Raw genomic sequence first — 18,422 nt, forward strand, 5'->3', positions numbered from 1 at the left:
AGGTCCTGCTCATTGCACTGCCTTTTGTCAACACGTTGCTACCAAAACCCTTCCCTGCAAGCCAGCTGCATTCTGCTAGCCTGAGAACTGAATTACCAAAGTAATAACCAAGCTGTATCAGCTGCATCTCTCAGCGTTTAACATCTCGGACTAATTTTCTGTGAGCCTGCAGGAAATAGTTTCTAACAGCTCCCTCAAGAAAATAAGCTACAAGCTGGAGTTGGTGTGGGTTGTTTTTTTTTCCCCATTCTGAGCCATCTCTGCACTATTTCATAGCTCTGATAATTGTACCACTGACTAACCTCCAACTGGGAATAACTGTTTTTATCATCACTATTAAAAACAGTCCCTCACACTGTTAGGAATCTGGAAAGTCACTGTAGCTGCATCCCACCCTTCAGCCTCTCAAAACACTACAGAGCAATGAAAATATGTGCTGAAACCAGAGGATCCCTGTGCTGAGCACCTCCTGTAATTTGGGGGTAATTACAGCTGCTTCTCAGAGAAGGCAGCCGTGGAAATTTGATTACTGATTTTAGAGGGGCAAACGATGTGAGATCTCATAAAGGAAGAGTGAACTTTTAATGTTTCATACTGGACTGGGGAAGTTGAATTATTTTCAGAAGTGCAAGGTGGGTGCTATCAAACCTCACACATTCACCTAACCTCATAGCTGATGGTTGCTTTGGGTTTCAAAGCGTGAGATCCATCTGCAGTTCTCATCTCCTGATCCCACACTTCCTTGGTTTTTACAGATTAGGCAGAAGAGTGACTGATGGCATTCAGAGAAGCTGCGAGATGCAAGAAAAAAAACCACAAAACAAAACAACAGCATCAAGAACAGCAGATTTCAAAAACAGCTTTTAATTATTTGAAGGTGCAGCTGCCAAGCAGACAGCAGAGGCTGTGCATCACGTACAGACAGGGAAGTTCCCATGGGCTTATTCCTCAGCCAATTACAGCGGATTAACCTATTAGTAAGAGTAAAATATTTTTGTTTGGACTCAAGTTTCAGTGACCTGAAAAAAATCCCTGCCACTCACAGTCTGACACGCAGGATCAGCAGTCTGTTATATCACACTTCCAGTCATCACTGCCCATAAACACACCCTACAGGAGACCCCTCCCTCTTGTTTAATGCATCTTCTGTCATCAGTTCCCTCACGGAGATTAACGTTCTGCTTCAACTACCATTTATACACCTGTTAAAATCAGTGCCAGTGTTAAACAGCAGCACCAAGTGCCCCTCAACCTTTATGCATCCCCTCACACAACCCCCCAGGTGCTTCATATTACACACTTCTGCCTCTGTGAGATGTCCTTGTCCAACATCTGTCAAACAGCAAAGCATCGCCGCAGAGCAGAGCAGCTTTCCAGGATCCCTGTGCTCAACACTGGGTGTGCCTACTTTTGTTTGGTATCAAGTTCATTCTGCTGGCTCCCTTACACGGATAGTTAAGCTTTTCCCCCACCTCCAAAAACATCTGTTCTTTTTCTAAGTTCTCCAGACTTCCTTCCCCTTGACCGTATCACAAAGACTCTCTTTTTAGCAGGGCTGCCTTCTTGATAGCCCATCACCATTATCTTGTTGTTCATTGCCAAGCCATGCAGAACACTAAATCTTGCTGAGCTTCCAGCCCTTTCAGCTCCAGGCCAGGCACCAAAATTCAAGCATTCTGATGTAGAGAGAGGGTTGCTAAACTCCTTCCCTGTTTCTTAAACACTCCACAGCTTCCTGTCCTGGGAGGCAACCAAACTGCTGTAAGAAATGCCAGGTTCTGTTCAACATCCTCGATCCCTGTGACACTGAACACTGAAAACAATTAGGTTCCTTCCAAATCTTGCCCTGTAACAGCTTTTATTCCAGGAAGTGTAGAGATGAGTGTAAATTACTTCAGCACGAAGGAGTTTGAGCTGGTCACTTGCTAAATCCCACAGCAATTCAAGTGAATGTTCAGGCTTGGCACAAGCAGCCAAGCACACAGCACAGTGTTACCCCTCAAATCCCCACTGTTCAACCTCAAGGCGCTCTCGCCCCCCCCCCCTTTATTTTTTTTAAGGATGCATCAGCTGATGACTGAAAGTGGAAATGCTTCATTTAGCACTTGTTCAACTGCTCACAGCATGCAAATAAAACGCCGCATTGTGCAAAAGTCATTCAGCCTCCCCATCCGTAGATATGAGCAATGGAACTGTGTCCAGGAAAGAGAAACTTGGAGCAGCATGCAAATATTTCAGTCCTTCACTCCCAATATTCACATACCAGGCTGAAGCCCACATCAGTGTCACGCAGAGGGGTGACCACGTTGAGAAGCTGTTGCACAGAATGAGTGGGAAAACAACCATTATCTGTCTTTGCCCCAGCACTGCACCCTTTTATTTGTAGTTATTACTGCAAACTGCTTTTTTTTTTCTTCTAGACAATGGTTGTGTTATTATAGGTACCTTCATGCCGTGCCAAAGCACATACACACAGCAATTCAGAACAATCAGCCTTGTTTTCATGGGAGCAAAGGTTGCGGCCAAATGAAATGGGTGGAGATCACATTAAACAATCTTGGAATCTGCTAATAGGATATAGGAAAATGTGACCATAATGCAGATGCAGAGTTCCCCCTTCCACCTTCCAATATCATGGATAAAATAAAAGCTTTGGAAAACCAATTAAGCTATTTGTACACTATGCAAGAAAAAAGCTGTCTCAGTACACTAACAAGTATGCCAACGAGAAGCTCTCTGAAACAACACAACCAAACATTGACCTTTCAAAGGTCTGAAACCAACAAGCAAGTTCCCCCAGCCCAGATGAAAAGCTTGTTGGTTTCAGCCCCTGCTGAAAAGAAACAGGATACCTGCTGGATGCCTGCTTATCCCCTGTAAACAGAAGCTCACTGCGCCGAACGTTCCTGCCTTAAAGACATCATCACATCCTCCTCTGCCTGACAGGGGAGTTTTCATACTGAAACACCTCGCTTGGTCAGCCGTAACCTGCACTCCCCTTGCTGGCTTTTGAGATGTGCATTAGTCAGCTTTCACCTTCACAAATCTGATCGTGCCTCCGCATGATCGTACACTGAAGTCATGTCCTTGAGCCTGTGACATCAGTCTGTTGCCATGGAAATGTACAGGGCAGTCCAAAATTCAGTATTATGGCATCACTGCAGGATCAGGCAGCAGATCAAGCCAACGCCCCAGAGCTGGTTAATGCAGCACAAACAGCTGAGACATTGCAATCTCAGTGCTACAGTCCAACTGCACTTTATCTTAATATTCTTCCCAAATAGGGCTTGAAGCCTCTTGTCAAGAAAGATGACCCAGGCTGTCATTAACATCATGACAAACAGGCCAGCCATGACGCATCACTGAAGAAGGGCAATATGTTTCCAGGGACGGCCACGAAGGACGAGGGAAGTTCAGTTCTGTGAACAGAAGCTACCATCTGTTCCTACAGCAATACCAGACCTGCCTGGAGAGATCTTTCACAGAGAAACAAGGGTGGTCCCCTCAGCACACGGATCAGGTAGTAGTTTACACAAAGCTTTTCTGGAAATAAAAGAGTGCAGTGTCACACTTCCGTCACCATTTTGGAAAAGAAGGCATTACATAAGATGTGGATCTTCACATTGAGCTTTGGCTGTGAACCAAAGATCAGTCCATCATTAACCCAACCTATAACAGAGTAGTTTATTAGTTAAAAAAGGGTGGTACCTTCAAACAGCTGTTATTCCGTGTAGTGTTAGACATTACAGTTCTGTAGGTTTCCTTGCACACTCACGAGAATCACATTTCTGAAGAGCAAAAGGGAAGGAAAAAGGAAATTAGTTACAAGTTAATGACTTGCCAGCCCCTGAAACCAAAAAGTCTGCCAGTTTAACACAAAAAGCCAGTCCAGGAACACTCTTCATTCATCCCGTTGCTAATGGTATACAGGAACCACCAGGACAATGCTGACAGTCAGAAAACCACCAATTACAGAACCACAGAATGGCCTGGGTTGGAAGGGACCTCAAGGATCACGAAGCTCCAACCCCCCTGTGCCACGCAGGGCCACCAACCTCCACATTTCATACCAGCCCAGGCTGCCCAGGGCCCCATCCAACCTGGCCTTGAACACCTCCAGGGATGGACGGGGCATCACAGCCTCTCTGGGCAGCTGTTCCAGCACCTCACCACTCTCACAGCACACAACTTCCCCCTGACATCCAACCTCCAGCTGCCCTCCTTCAACTTCAAACCATTTCCCCTTGTCCTGCAGTTGTCAACCCTTTCCAAGAGTTGATTCCCCTCCTGTTTGTAGGCTCCCTTTAGGTACTGAAATGCTGCAATGAGGTCAATTAGAAGGAGTCCTCAGTGTTAACCGAGCAAATACACCCCAAAGAGAGTCCAACTGCCATCAAAGGCAGCTGCTTGCCACCAGGGTAAATCCTACTGGGAAAAAGCTACTTCGAATCCACAGGTACCAGGCTGCAGGGACTACAAAGTGGAAGTAGAAAGCTTGAAGCAGCAACTCCAGATCCCTTCCTTTAGCTGCTCCTCCATTCACACTGAGCACAGACAGGGGTCTGGCTGCTGATCTCCTCAACACCCAAACCCAGGACCTTGCAGCCCCATTGCTGCTGCCATTACTAGGTCTCCATGCAAACACAGCCACTCCCTGTGCACTCAGCCCATTTCAGTTCACCTCCTTCCGCTTTTTCTTAGTAATCCACACGACTTCTGTAGTAACTCAATGCTTCCTCCTGCAGAGCTGACCTCCATCCTTCCCATAACCTCAGACGCACCCATACTTTCTTCACAGTGCCATTAGAGAGCTGTAGGCACAACAAGGAACACTCAGTGTTCTCGGCATAGACGTAACCCTTACCTGCTCCTAACCCCCCCCCGCCCAGGTCCCTGGCTATAATTAACCCATAGTGTGTTATCTAACACTAAACGCAAGCCTCAGGGCTGGGAACCATCATTTATTTGTCTCTGCAATGCCACACACCCCAGTGGTGTTGTATAAATAAATTCCACAACCTGTTTGAGTGTGAGTCTGAGCTTGATTCAGACCTGAATTATACCAGGTTTCTGAATGTACAAACAGCTCTGCTCAACTCCCTGCTCTCTTCAGCAATGACGACTTACGCAATTAGCCACCAGCGCCAAACATCACGACAGCTAATTGCTGCTGTGGACCACAACTGCAAGGAAAAACACAACGTTTAAATCCCTTCGCTTTTAAATACAAATTGCAAATTACGAAGGGATGAACAGCCTGCTGTCATCCAGAAGTACGCGCCCTGACAAGTGCCACGTGCCAATGCCACCTCAGCCACCAAAGCACTCAGACCTGCCCCAGCCTCAGCCCTCACACACCCGATGCGTTACCCAGTTCCAAGGCTGAAGCACTGCAGGAGCAGAGATTCTTGGGGCAACCTGAAGCGAAATGGATTTCAGACCAAAATAAAGCCAGTAGGCTTCATCTCCATGGAGCTCCTGCAACATAACATAGGCTGAGCAAGTTACTTAGGCTAGAAGTCCTTCTCATTAACGACCTAGGAATTTACATTTAAGCCAGATAGTGTTTTCTCTTTCCTAGATCACTGATGCTATCCAGCCCTGAAAAATCAACCCAGCTTCTGCAACAAGGAAAACTTGCTCACATGTACGTGCCAACAGAAATATATGTGATTTCTATCTATCCCAGATCCACGTTAGACTTTTTCCCAATAAATTCTCTGCTAGTAGATAATTTAACTTCAGCTTACTTTCTACATTCAAGACAGATCACACCCCTGTGATGGATGCTGAAGCTTTCTAGTAGAACCAGGCATCCATCCCAGCTGACAAGCACCAAAATGCAAAGACCTGCAGCCACTCAGCATCCTTTTCCCAGTCTGTACGCTGGCTGCAGCAATCCCACATGGCTTCAGGTTGCTCGGCAGAGCAACCACACCTGCAAGGCAAATACACAAAAGGAAGGAAATACTGAGGGCACAGTTCAACCATCAACAGGTAAATAAAGGCCTGGGAAGATCCAAGGCTGGAAGGCTGCCAGCAGAAGGTTAGTTAACAAGCTTCAAGAAACCGAGCACAGAGAAGGACAACTTCACCATCCCAAATAGCCACGGGAGCCTTATCAGCTCACACAGACCCCAGAGCAATTCCCAAATACCAAGTGCAGCGTTGGCAAGTCAGACAGACCATTTGGGGAAGCAGGACTTGCATAAGGATCACGTGGCCAACAGCTTTCTGAAGCAGCAGTGGCCAAGAACAAGCTGAGTCAGGGAGCCTTGCTTCCAGAGTACATATCAGGCTTCAATCTTGTTCCTCTTGATAATGCCCAACCCAACCTGCCAGCCTCCTGTCCCTGCAATATCCATGGACAAAAGCAAAAGCAGAGCAGCGTTCAGCTACAGCTTTCCAAAGTAGTATGTCATTTTTTCACAAAAAGCAATAAATGCCTCCTTAAAAAAAAGGTGATGCAGTTTGTCTCATTAAGAGACCCATATTGTTCTTATCAAAGCATGGACCCACTCCAGTGCACTATGTATGCAGCAGCTTGCAAAGCACGTGTGGGTCTTTTTCTCTCCGAAAGCCGCTCAACCAATGCAAGACCTGACCAGGGGGCCTCACACTCTCTAATTATTTGAAATCCACCATCCCTTCACCTTCAGCTATTCCAAGAGCTTAATGCTGCAGCTGGATCAGTACAGTGTTATTCTACACGACCAATCCAGCAGCCAAGTTACAACCAACACAACCAAGCCCAAAACTTCAGAAAAAAAATATAATAATCTATCAACATAAAAAAGCACATTACACTTTCTTTCCCAAGACACTTCACTCGTCATCAAATATCTGTCTTAGTGCGTTACCATCCTCCCATCATCCTGACTCGAGTTACCATGCTTACAGCAAGAAGCAGCCAGAGCCAAGAGCACTGCCTCGAGTCCAAGCACAGCTTGCAAGAACAGACCCCCTTTGGGGCAGTGACAGTTGAGTTCAATTTAATTAAAAAACAAACTACATTTCCATTCGAGTCAAAGTCAGAGACAAAGAACTGTACACAGCTCAGACTGCACAGTCAGCTGTCTCTATAGGAATAGATCAGATTAAACAGCCCTGCAGCAGTCCAAAAAGAAAACGTTACTCGGACAAGAGTTTAAGCACTGACCAGTCCTACGCTACCCAAGATCCAGGCATTTCTCTGTGGTGCCTCATGGCCGCAAGCAGCAAATTTCAGAAGCACCATCTTTCTGAATCATCAGTTCCAAGGAGCTGTTTTATCAGGATTCAAACCGATGCACAAACGCACTGTTATCCTGTTTCAAAGGAAGACAAGGAGTCCTCCCTAAAGCTCTGCCACTAATTCTCTTTTGCATCACATGGGATGCATTGAGGGCCACTTCTCCCTCCGCTGGGGAACAGAACCGATGTGGTTCAGGTACAGGCTGTTCCCCAAGCCCACTCATACTGCAGGGCTCCTGTTCTATGGCAGCAGGCTGGTGGCAGAGGCTGACTCCAGCTGTTCAATTTGGCTATTCAGGACCTAATGCAGACAGAAATTCATTCACGCATCTCTGTGGAAGCAAATATCAACCAGTTAGCATTCCGTTTTCATTTAAATCTTTTAGGACAAATAACAAGAGCACTATGTATCTTCGCCTGGCAAAGCTCTAGGAGAAACCTCACCTGAAGCTGCCAGGCAAGAAATTTTAGGATACCTTTGCTACATACCACTGCAGACACACCTCCAGCACACACAAAACCCAAAGAAGCATCACGACAGCTGAAAAAAACTTTGCCCTGGCTAACATTCATGCAATTAAATTACAGTTTCACTCCAGGGAAAAAGGAGAGAGCACTTAAGTTTTGTTTAGATTGAAGCGCTGCAAGCCATGCCGCTTATCTGCTATCAGAACAGACTGCAGGGCTGCTCCGGTGATAATTCAGTAATGAAGTAACTGCAATTGGAAGGTATGCAATTAGGCCCATCCACTCCCCTCCTCTCCCCCCAAAAAAGAAAAGGAAGCACAGTCTTATCACATCTCCTCCCAGCTCTGCTACCCCCACCACTTAAAATACCTACAAAGCAAAGTAGAGCTGTCACAAGCTGCTAACAAGCCTGGCTTGGCCTGGCTGGCAGACCAAAGGAGGCATTCTCAGCATCTCCTCAGAAAGAAGTTACTACTTTACTTAGTGGGACGCCGTTCTCAGGCACCCACACACATTCATATATTAAGGTTAACATGCCTGTTTTGGGCTGCTCCAGGAAAAGCACCAGGAAAATGAAAAAACATGGCTGCTCCTGCTAATTTTAACTGTTAGCATCTGTCACCAACCCTCCGGGAGCCAAACGTGACACAGGTGGCACTCCATGGCTTTGCTGACTCCAGCCTGGACACTGAGCTGATGGGTTGACAGCTGGACTAGGAGATCTCAGTGGTCTTACCCAACCTTAATGATTCCATGGTTCTGTGGTATGTTGGCTTATTTTACCTGAACAACCTGCACCCATTTTCCCTTACAGAGCTGCACATTGCTGCCTAGGTTTTTACCATTTACCCTGAAGCCTATAGCTGCCATATCACTGGACACCTTCTAGCAATCAGGTCAGTTGTTAAAGCATAACCAGCGAATCGTTAGGAGAACTGCTTTAGTCTCCTGTCTGTGACATCTCACGCACCATCAGCACAGGGAGCATCTCACCACTCAAACCATTCCGGGCTCCCATTCAGAAGACTGCAGTGCTGTATCAAAAATGAACTCTCCACAAGTTAGAATCACAGACTCATTAAAAGCTGGAAAAGAGCTTAAAGCTCACCAAGTTCATTGCTATCAGTAACCCTTCAAAAGTAAGCATTTCAAGAGCAGTGGCAGAGGATCACCCAGGCCTGCTGTTCTGGGCACGAGCTCAGAAAGGCAAATCACACAATGGTTTGGGTTGGAAGGGAGCTTTAAGACCATCCAGTTCCAACCCCCTGCTATAGGCAGGGACACCTCCCTCTAGAGCAGGCTGCTTTAAGTCCCATCCAGCCTGGCCCTGGATGCTTCCAGGTAGGTGGCATCCACTGCTTCTCTGGGCAATGCTGAACATCCCAGGCAGTGCAATCAAAGCAAGAGCAGAGCAACACTGACACACTGGGAAAGGGCTGCTAGAGGGGACAAGGAGCAGCCCTGCACACATTTAGCAAAACACAAAACAGACCAAGAGCGCAGTGCCAGAGCTGATGCTGCACCAAGGAAGGCATCTTGACATTTCGCAATAAAAGCTTAGGTGAGGCAAAGTTCAGAACAAAGACCTCAGTTAAGAGCTTTATAAATCAAAAAGGAGCTGGGCTGTCTCGTAAAGCAGCACACAAGGCAGAGAATGAACCTCCAGCTCAGTGCTAGCAACTATCGCTTCAGCCACCCCAAGTCTTCTTCCAACCCAGAACCCAAACTCACTGTAAAACATAACCTCCAGTACAACACACTGCAGTGTGACTTACAGGCAAGATTTTATGCTTGACTTTCTGCCAGCTCGAGACAAACCAGAGCCCAGCAATACAACCCTGGTCATCCCTGAGAAGGAACTCCCCAGTTCTCCATTCCATCCAAGAGGATATTAACCACTCCAGAACAGTCCAATAAAGCCACTTCCATTTTCCTTTATAGATTCCTTACTAAAAAAATCCAATCTTTTTCATATTTTACAGATTAGAGGCCTCCCCTGCCTGGCACCTCGCAAAACCACCTTGAGATGATGAAAAATAAAGCAAAACAGCAACCTCTTACTAACAGAGAGTGTTCAGTAACTACATGCAAGGATGACTTGATATCAAACTCTTTAGAGCTTAAGAATTCACACAATGGGAACAGCTTTTCACAGAATTAGGATCAGACTTGATGTGCCCCAGTTTCCCCAGGGTTACTTTTAGAAAACCCACCCACACCTAAAACACATCAGCTGCTCCTCACACAGTGCAACAGAATGACTGAAACCTCATTTTTAACAGTACTGTTTCAGCATTCACTTGAATTTAATGTCAACGCTTTGTTGGGGCTTTTTTTGCACTCAAGTGACAGAAGGAACTGCGTCAGATCCCAGGCTGAAAGATACTGGAATTGCAGCAAACTGCTGTTAGATGTGCAAGTCATTGGGAGGAGGAAAAAGACAACTGAAGCTTACTAAATCCAAGCTGGTAAAGCACCAAAAGCATAAAGTGAGCTAGAAGTGCCTTACAGTTGCTAGGGATGGTTAAAATTAAAAAAATCTTAAGTTATTTCCAAAGTTCACACTTAGTAATTAGCACAGCAATAAGGAGGCCCCAAATAAGTGAAGTCAGCCTCGCTCTGGCTGTTCTGACAGATGGAATAAGCTGTGTGCAAAGTTATTTTTGCAATTAGCAATTATACGTATCCTAAATATCAATTCTGCAAGTACAGCAAGCAATAATGCATATATGGTACCAGAAATATTAAAGAAACACCATCTGAGTACTTGTTTTCCATCATTCTAGACATAAAACTAAAGAGACTGGGGTTGGATTTCTATTTAACACCTCATTTTTCAAATCATTTGACTATCACAGAACCACAGAATGGCCTGGGTTGGAAGAGACCTCAAGGATCACGAAGCTCCAACCCCCCACCAATGCAGGGCCACCAACCTCCACATTTCACAGCAGCCCAGGCTGCCCAGGGCCCCATCCAACCTGGCCTTCAACACCTCCAGGGATGGACGGGGCATCACAGCCTCTCTGGGCAGCTGTTCCAGCACCTCACCACTCTCACAGCACACAACTTCCCCCTGACATCCAACCTCAATCTGCCCTCCCTCAACTCCAAACCATTTCCCCTTGTCCTGCTGTTATCTACCCATAATTTCACTGAAACAATTTCTCTCCATGAAGTACATTTGCACAAACAGTCCAAACAGTTTTCTCCAAAGAAAAATGGCTGCTTTGTCTAGAAACACATCCTCCTGATGTGCCAACTGTCAGAATGAAAATGAAAAGGTATCTGAATTTCATGTTCAAACAACATGCTTATTCTGGAAAGTCTCCACATTCTGCCCATTACTTCTCCAAAACCCAGCTTATAGGCATATCTATCCTATATTGGGCATCCTATAATGGAATGGAAAATCTGGATTTGTGCATTCCTACTGATTTCTCACTCACTTCAAGCTAAAGAGATGCAGCCTCCTCCTAAGCCCGGCAGTTCTCGAGCTCCCTGCAGCAGCGTGATGAAGGATGGCTGAACCCCAAGTGCCCTTGACCAAGATACTCAACCTGTGTTCTACATTCTGAATTTAGTTTCTCTGTGCACGAAAGTCTACAGCTGCTCCAGCGTAGGAAGTTTGTCTCAAAGGCACCCAAAAACCCAGCAACTTCCCTCAGCTGTTCACCTTGACCTCAGTGGTTATGCAGTGAGCAGCCCTGCAGGCACATCCAGTCCAGAGGGCACCTGCCAAGGGATGCCCAGCATATAGTGCCAGCCTGAGCACATATACAGCCAAAAAACACTGGGAGGTCAATCAAAACTAACCCTATGCTCACCGTGATGTGATGGGAAGCTTCTCATATTGGAGAAGAGGAATCAGCTTCTGAAGAAAGCGAGAACAAGGCACAACCTTGATGCATTAATGCTGCTTTGCAGCTCCAGAAAAGGTATCCAGAACCCCTGTGTGCTGCTAGAAGAATGCCAAAGCTCTGCATGTTTAAAAGAATACTGGGAAGAGAAAGGATAATCCAAACCGATGTCATTTGCAAGGCAAATATGCAACACACAGGACTGCATGCTATTAACCAACATTGAGCAACACTGCAAGCAGAGGTTCTGAAAGCAGCAGGAAGCTCTGCCTGAAACAAAGCGAAAATGCTTTCACAAAAATACTTCTGTGGCCAAATGAAATACTGAGTTCAACGAAGCAAGCAAGCACTTACACCTATCATGGTGGGGTTTTTCCCTTTCCTCTTCTTCTCAACCAGGGAGTCATTTATCTCAAAGCTATCAAAAGAAAACACTTTCAGAGTCAAAGTGAGAAAAGCTGCAGAAAAGAAAGCCCTGCCTGGCACAAACAGATAATATTTGAGAAATAAAGAAGAGAACCTCCAAGCTAGAGGAAGGAAGAAAACAGTTCTGAATAATTTACTTCGTGTAGCTTAGTTCCTGCCAAAACAGCTCTATAAATCCCATGGTGGTTCTGATAATCTCCATTCTTAGAACAAAAAAAGCTAAGACTGAACATTAGCAACATTAAGTGTGCGATATGACCTGAATGATGCAGGAACAAGTAGTTAAACCAACCACAGCATCTGCTGAATTTTTAATCACTACTTGTTTTGCTGCGAGGCAGAAGAACGCTGCATACTGGCTTGCAAGCACTGTAAAGAACAGCACATTAGGACAGCAAGATTTCAACTGGCAGAAATTCAGCCTCTGTCCTACCTACATGCCATGACTTTGCTATGAACTGCAGACATAGCAGCTTCTAAAGCAGGAATTTTTTGTTAATCGCTTGGAAAAGACCATGCTTTCTGCACCCCAAGGTAACAGTCAGCCATTTCTGACTAATTAAAGAAATGATGTTTCCTGAACGGCCATTTGCATGTCCCTCTGTAGGGTATTTCTGCTCACAAAACATTACCAGGCAGTCGCACAGCCACCCAGCAGCAACTCCATATGAAAGTAGCAGCTGAACCTCAGATGTGTAGGAAGGTGGTCTGTGTAAACATGTACTGCAAGAGGTGCAACTGCAACACCTCGAGGCATCCTTGAGCTATATTTAATCCATCTGCCTCCGATACCCACGGCACTGACACTGCAGAAACCCACACCTCACAGTGGCTGCCCAGGTGATTCATCATTGTAGAATCCTAGAATGGCCTGGGTTGAAAAGGACCACAATGATCATCTGGTTTCAACCCCCTGCTATGTGCAGTTGCCAACCAGCAGACCAGGCTGCCACCAATGCAAACTGCACAAGGCCCCAAAAAGGCAAAGCCAGCCTTGCTGTGCTTTCACTGCTTTTGAAGCCCAAAATAGCTTGATTAGAACTAACCACCATGCCTACAGTGACACGTGCATCTCTAGTGACAGTACAGGCATGAGACTGCAACAGCAGGATTAGCAAGTGATACAGCAAACAGTCAAAAGGGGGCAAAAAAACAAGTTATTTGGGGAACAAATACATACAAATTCCACAGCTACCCCCAGAATTTGCATGATAAGCAGTTATCCTGATTCTTATTCTGATTCAGTGGGGGGAGAGCGACTTTTCTTTAAAAAAGACAATATTTACAAACACAAAAAAGTAAAAATATTGCCTTTAATAAGCCTGTCATGATGACTCTACTAGATTCTAACTTTGGTAAGTTATTGAAGTCAAAACAGCTTAGAAAATAAGACCAGAAAGTGTGGTACGAATAAGAACCGAGCAGCCACATATACCAAAGCAGCATTCCTGTGCCTCCCCCACTGCAGAGCTCCCAAATCTGAGAAGCTGGGGTCTGACCAGCAGCTTTCACTGAGACCTCCTTCCAAAGCTTAATAACACTAGATGTTCCCATCTGTACATTTGAGTCCAAATAACTCACGAGAGGAAAGAAAAAAGCAGTAGATTGTGACAGGAGATAGGCATGCTTCCAGAATTGCGTGATCTTGAACAGCAACCTTCAGACCAGCACTACATTTTCCTTACAGGCTCAGCTATAATGGGGGCAAGAAAAGCTGCCACCTTCATTGCACTGCACTGATGGGAGAACAGATTAAAATCAGCAGCAGAACTACTGAAATACACAATACCTGAGGTTAATAAAGTAACTGGCGTTTGAATGCTGTACTGAACCACCCGTGCTGTGAAGGTACAGGGTGGCAAGAAGCTAAACTGACACGTCACGCTGGATGTGTCAATTCTCGGAACCTTGGGGCCAGTTAGCAGCCAGGTGGTATCTTGTGCATTCTACACCATGTTCAGCTACACAGCACCTCTGTACCCCAAACCGCAGCGCTTCCTGGCACGGAAGCTGCAGGCAGGTCTCTATGCACAGCTTGCTGTTACGGAGTCGCTGCCCAGTGCCACAGCACAGACCTGCAGCACGAGCTTCCAGCTCTAAGGGACACATAGAGCTGTTTTATGCACCTGTAAGAAAATCACTTGCAGCTTAGAGCTTGACAAGTCACTCCTGCACGCTCACAATCCTTATCTGAGTAAAGATTTTAACGAGCGTTTAGAACATAAAGCTGCTTCTTCAACCTCTGCCTGTCCTCCAATTAAATAGGAAGGAAACAACTTAATCATCCAGAGCCTGCAAGATGATTTTAAGACAGCGGCATCAAATCCCACAACTTTTCACACCCATTAAAATGGAACTTTGTCATCTGAAGGGGAGATTTTGATCAGTGCAATGCAATTAACAGATGCTGCCTTTGTTACCAGACTGCTCGTGACGAAGCGCAGGCTCCTTGACATTCCATCTCCTTCCCTCAAAGGCGCTGCGCTGAAGCAAATTTATGGTTTTACCACGTAAAAGGAGAATTTGGGCAGGTTACCTTCAGAATCACTCAATAAGGCTCTTTCACTCCAGGAAGGCGGGTGGCTGCTGGAAAGCCATAGAGGCACTCCCTTCCCCCTTCCCTCAGGACCAAAAACGCTGCATGGAAAACACTCCCACCCCCTGCAGCAAGGGATTAGGTATTTATTAAAAAGGAATCAAAATAATATTTAAAATAAAATAAAATAAAAGGCTTCCAGTTATGATCTCAGGGGTAAAAAGCAGCTCTGGTGCAACTAAAGTGAGGCTGCGTTAGGAATTCTTCTGCTCACCAAAAAGTTGCTGCTCCCATGCAGGCAGGATGCCCTTCGTCCGCCTGCGCTGCTCACACTGAGCGCAGAAATAGATGTGTTGAATTCTCTTTCCTCCCAGTGAGTCATTTTGCTACCACCGTGTTAAGCAGTAACAACATTAACAACCTACAGGCACCTACGGGTTCAGACTTTGGACTCCCAAAAACGACTGCCTACCTCCACCAGCGGGGTTTTTCAGCTCTTCTCCGGGGGTGACAGACAATTACAGAGGCCAATTATGTAAAACCTTTCATCCGAGAAAACGCGGAGCGCTACGCAAACATTCATTAAGCCTCGCAACTCCTCGAACTCACCAGTTCAAAGCCAGCTCGCCTATCTCAAGCCACCAAAACTGGATCCCGAGAGCAGCATAACCGAGATAGCATGCAGCGCAGCAGGGCCAACCACTCGGCTATTTACGCAGCTCCACGGGCGGGTTTTACAGCCGTCAGCCGGTTCTATGGGAGCAGACAGGCACACTGCTGCGGGAGCGCTGCTATCCCCACGGCTCCTGCTGACGAAACGGGTTTGGTTTTTTTTTTCTTCCCCCCCTCAAATAAAAGCCACACGGTCACCTCGGTTTGCTGAAGGAACTGAAAGCTGCGCTCGTTGCTCCAAGCGAGGCCTCGGAGGAAGCAATGTTGAGAAGAAATCGTTCCCACTGCGTTGGGCTGTGAAGCTTTCCCTCGGTCCTTACACAACTCCCACGTGAAGGCGCAATCAGAAGCGACACCCACTCGACCCAGCCGTATTTTCGCTACACTGACGGATATTCAGAACCGCTTCCCCGGCAGGCTGCGGAAAGCCCCCTCAGGAAGCGGCAGCACGCACAGCCGCGGGCCGGCCGTTCAGGAGGCCCCGCGAGCCCCGCACAGGCGGCCCGGAGGAGTCCGGCCCCGGCCCCGCAGCGCGGCCCCGTCACGGCCGGGAAGGCCCGGAGCGAGCAGGCCCGCGGCCGGGACGCAGCCAACCGCCCCTCCACGGCCCCGCAGCCGCCATAGCCGGCCGGGAGCGCGGGCGCTGCGCGCGGGGCCTGCTCGCCTCCCGCTCGCCTCCCGCTCGCCTCCCGTTGGCCGCTCGCTCTCCTGCCGCCCACCTGCCCGCCCAGAGACCCCGCCGCGCCGCCAGAGGCCTACCCGCAGCGCGGCCCACAGCGAAGGGAATCCCGGCGGCGCGCAGCGCGAAGCCGCCAGGCTCGGCTCGGCGCGGCGCGGCCGGATCCCCCGAGCCCAGCGGCGGCGGCGGGAGGAGCTGCGGAGGCCGCGCCAATCCGCGCCCTGGGCGGGGCGGGGCGGGACGGGTCTGGGCCCGCCGGGGAGGTACGCGGAACGCCGCCCCCGCGCCGTGCCAGGCACCGCGCCGCCCGAGTGCTCGGCGCCTCCGCGCCTGTGGAAGGGCCGGGGCTGCTGCGGAGCGCGGAGCCTCCCTTGCGGAGCCTTCCTTCCCTGGGCCCCCAGCTCTTCGTAGGACCGTGGTGCCCTACACGGGGCTCGCGGCTCTCCGCTGCTCTCGAGATCTCCGTAGTGTCCAGAATTCTCTTCAGGACATCGGTGCAGCCAGGCACTGACAGATCATAGAACCATTCAATGATTCATTGCATGGCCTGGGTTGCAAAGGAGTGCCCATCCACTTCCAATCCCCTGCTGTGTGCAGGTCGCCAACCAGCAGCCCAGGCTACCCAGAGCCACATCCAGCCTGGCCTCGAGTGCCTGCAGGGATGGGGCATCCACAGCCTCCTTGGGCAACCTGTCCCATGTGTCATGGAAGGATCCTGGCAGGTCTTTCCCCCCAGCAGTGCCCATAGGTTTCAGGCCTGGGATGTCTGAAAGCAGACCCCGGGGTTTGGAGCTGCTTGTTCACCCTGATGCCTCCAGGCTTGTGCCTTCATGCCAGTGTGCTGGGTGCTGTGAGGTTGAGTGACCAACATGATGTGACGCTGAAAGCAATGGGATTGCCAGCTTAGAATCACAGAATTTGAACAGACCTCACAGATCCCAAGTCCAACCCACCCCCACCACACCCACTGACCATATCCCCCATTGAATGCCACATCTCCACTGTTCTTAACACCTCCAAGGATGGTGACCCACCACTCCCTGTGCAGTTGTGCCAAACTTTCACCGTGATCCATGGCACTGATAGCTGATAAGCAGCTTGAATGCATCAATAGGCTAAAAATGAAACAGTCCACCACAAGCAGCCAAAATAATTAATTTGCCTTTAAAAACTACCTAACTCCTCCCAGAAGGGGGTTAGTGCCTGAAGAGGTGTCCTGGCCATGGAGGATGTTAGGACCATCATCAGCGCAGTGCCAGCCATTTCAGCTGGCTTGCTCCACTGTTTCCTCCTGAGCACAATAACTAAATACATTCTGTCATTGTTTGTGTGGTTGCTACCGTCAGCTGACAAAAACACAAGCTGTTTTTTCTGCTGTGGATGTATCCACCGGCACTGCAGGCCCTGGGCCGCAGTTGGTCACACCAGCATCACCCCAGGCATTGCTGCTGTGCTGGCCTGCACAGGGAAATCTCAGCATGCTGGGCGAAAGGGATGGCAACCAGAGAAATCCTCTCAACCAAAGGCATTGAGAACAAGAGTGAAATGCAAAGGGAATGCATTGGGAGAAGGGGAATTAAGTAGTGTCACCAGATGGTAGTGTGAGCCTCAGTGTTCCCTGTGAGGAGCCTCCCCCCTCCTCAAAAGATTTCAGCAGTTCATGGCTACTTAGAGAGAAGCAGGGAGCGATGCAGGTCCCTGCAGGGGACCACAGATGATCAGGGTGAGATCAGGACTGAAGCTATCTGTAAGCAAACCAAAAAGGGATGATTCCTGCAGCTTGCAGGAAGGCTGCAATGGAGAGATTACTACTTCTGCGTGACGCAACACTGAAAAAAGATCCCTGAGACCATTGTCAAGCTAAGAGCAGTGTACTGCATCAGCACAGCACCGTGCCTCAAGAGCCCTACCGAGCAGCAGAACTAATCAGCCAAGGCACAGATGCACATTAACATGGCATCTCAGAAGGCTGAGGTGAATCTCCCAAAGCCTCTGGGGGCTCTTGGCTACACAGACACTGTTCACAAAGCTGGAGAGAGAAAAAGGAAAACTGGTAAAATGTGCTCAAGGTCAAACATCACATTGGTGAGAGGACTGAGAACAGAACCTGCAGTTCCTCGCCCCTCCAGTGCTTTCTTCACTGGATCATAACAAAATCCCAGAAGAACAATGGGGTTTTGCTGCTGGTGACACAGTAGCTTCACAGTAGGTATTCTGGTATAGGATCAGTGATTTCTTTCCCCTAGCCTTTGTACTAGCCCAGCACAACATTTCAGTGACAGACATAAGAAGATACCAGCAGATGTCTTAAAGGGGAATGAAAACTGTCCTATTAGTCCCCACGACTGTACAGACCCAATCTTTTGTTGTAAGTTGATAAAAGACAGCGAAATGCCATTTGCTGCTAAGTGACTTGTAATGATTAAATAAGGTTTCTCCTTCCATCATCTCCACCCCACCCATGGCATTTAGTGATAATATAAGACAGATTTTGCAAGTTGTTTAGCTTATATGGCCATCTGGCACTTTTGCATTTCAGTAGCCTTGA

At 47.9% G+C, this 18,422-nt stretch overlaps 1 protein-coding gene across 10 annotated transcripts in view; it reads right to left on the reverse strand.

Moving 5' to 3' along the window:
* FBXO34 (F-box protein 34) overlaps positions 1 to 18,422 on the reverse strand; it is a 42,029-nt gene that overhangs the window by 19,971 nt on the left and 3,636 nt on the right. For 5 of the 10 annotated variants that reach the window (XM_042814478.1, XM_042814483.1, XM_042814484.1 and 2 more), the window contains exons 1-2: positions 15,955 to 16,026; positions 3,709 to 3,788 (exon numbers count right to left, since the gene is read on the reverse strand). The exons of 1 other annotated variant lie outside the window; for it this stretch is intronic. The gene's annotated coding sequence lies outside the window, so the exon portion shown is untranslated. Of the gene's footprint in view, positions 1 to 3,708; positions 3,789 to 14,797; positions 14,870 to 15,393; positions 15,576 to 15,954; positions 16,035 to 18,422 lie in introns of those variants that run through there. 4 more of the 10 variants (XM_042814481.1, XM_042814480.1, XM_042814479.1 and 1 more) reach the window with 4 other exon arrangements.

This window comes from Centrocercus urophasianus, unplaced genomic scaffold (genome assembly GCF_019232065.1).
Source record: "Centrocercus urophasianus isolate 14NV4802_14NV808 unplaced genomic scaffold, USGS_Curo_1.0 seq_14, whole genome shotgun sequence".
Classification (NCBI taxonomy): Eukaryota; Metazoa; Chordata; class Aves; order Galliformes; family Phasianidae; genus Centrocercus; species Centrocercus urophasianus.